Source organism: Tursiops truncatus, chromosome 15 (genome assembly GCF_011762595.2).
Source record: "Tursiops truncatus isolate mTurTru1 chromosome 15, mTurTru1.mat.Y, whole genome shotgun sequence".
Classification (NCBI taxonomy): domain Eukaryota; kingdom Metazoa; phylum Chordata; class Mammalia; order Artiodactyla; family Delphinidae; genus Tursiops; species Tursiops truncatus.
The window spans coordinates 8,128,583-8,130,498 of NC_047048.1; the positions used below are offsets into that span (position 1 = coordinate 8,128,583).

Consider the following 1,916-nt stretch of genomic DNA (forward strand, 5'->3'; position numbering starts at 1 on the left):
GTGCTCGCTTCGGAAGCACATATACTAAAATTATAACGCTATAGAGAAGATTAGCGTGGCCCCTGCGCAAGGATGACACGCAAATTTGTGAAGCGTTCCATATTTTTTAGTGGGTGAGAGGAAGCATCTCTTTATAAATCTATTCCAGCTAATAAATAAGAAAAAGGGATATAACTTGAATATTATTTTGCAACTCCCAATAAATAAATGAACCTAGGCATTAAGCTTCAACAACTGCTAACATCAAAAAAAAAGAAAGCAATAATCAGACATTGATCTTATATCTAGAAGGGAATGCTGCTCCACTGTTTAAAAAGTTGAAATGTTTTAACCTCACAATAGCAACAATGTACTGCTTTCATTTTGCCTAGTAAGGAGAACCATTTATTAATTTTCATCATGTACTCACAAAAAGGGTTACTTTTTCCAATCTATAAAGAATGGTATCATATACAATTTTTTAAATGGCTTAAAGTGGGAACTTTTATGAGAAATATGTATTCACAATAAAAATAAGTAAAATTAAGTAAGATAAGCTGTTTTAAAATGACCAGAGCATCAGTGAAATGTGGGACAACTTCAAGCAGCTAAATATATTGATACATGTAATTGGAGTCCCCAAAGGAGGGAAGAGGAAAGAGATAAGAGGACCCCCCAAAATGAAGAAATAATGGCTAAAATTTTTCAAAAATTGATGCAAACTGGAAACCTACAGATCCAAGAAACTCAACAAACCCTAAGTGCGAGAAACATGAAGAAAATTATATCAAGACATATCATACTGAAATTGCTTAAAGTCAGTGATAAAGAGAAAATCTTAAAAGCAGTCAGAGAAAAAAGACACATTACGTATTAGGATGACAATAGTTTTCTCACTGGAAATAATGCAAGCAGAAAGACAGTAGATTAACATCAGGAACAAGAGAGGTGACATTACTATAGGCTCTACAGATAATTAAAGGATAATAAAGGAATATTGTGAACAACTTTATGCCAATAAATTCGACAGCTTAAATGAAATGGACAAATTCCTTGAAAGATGCAAACTACCAAAGCTCATTCGAGAAAAAATAGATAACAGATACCAGTAGTCCTAATATCTATTAAAGAGTTTGATAATGTGGCTTAAAACCTCCCCACAAAGAAGACTCCAGACCCAGATGGTTTCACTCCTAAATTCTACCAAACGTTTAATGACACTTCATCCAAGATGTGTGGATGGCAAATAAGCACATGCAAGGAGGCTCAACATCATTAGTCCTTAGCGAAATGCAAATTGAAGCCCCCATTATAATGTCTAAAATTAAAAAGACTGACATACTCAGTGTTGGTGAGGACTGGAACAACTGGAATTCTCATCATCAGCTGGTGGGAATGTAAAATGTTTAAAATGCTTTGGAAAACAGTTCAGTAGCTTCTTAAAAAGTTAAAACTATAAGTACCATACGACCCAGCCATTCCACTCCAAAGTAGTCAACCAAAATAAATGAAAGCATTTGTCCATAGAGAGACTTGCACGTGAGTGTCCATAGCAGCTTTATTTGTTGTGACCAAAAACTGGAAACAGCTCAAAGGTATATCAGTAGTTGAGGAGATGAATAAATTATGCTGTGACTATACAGTGGAATACTATTCATCAATAGAAGGGAATGAACAATTAATATACATGACAACTTGGATGAATCTCATAATAATTATTCTAAATGGAAGTAGCCAGGGACTTCCCTGCTGGCGCAGTGGTTAAGAAGCCTCCTGCCAATGCAGGAGACACGGGTTCAAGCCCTGGTCCGGGAAGATCCCACATGCCGCGGAGCAACTAACCCATGTGCCACAACTACTGAGCCTTCACTCTAGAGCCACAACTACTGAGCCCGCACACCACAACTACTGAAGCCCACGCACCTAGAGCCCGTGCT

At 36.8% G+C, this 1,916-nt stretch overlaps 1 non-coding gene across 1 annotated transcript; it reads left to right on the forward strand.

Moving 5' to 3' along the window:
- LOC117308394 (U6 spliceosomal RNA) lies at positions 1–107 on the forward strand. The gene has a single exon (XR_004522375.1). It is a non-coding gene; the product is annotated as a U6 spliceosomal RNA (small nuclear RNA).
- The last annotated feature ends 1,809 nt before the right edge of the window (positions 108–1,916 follow it).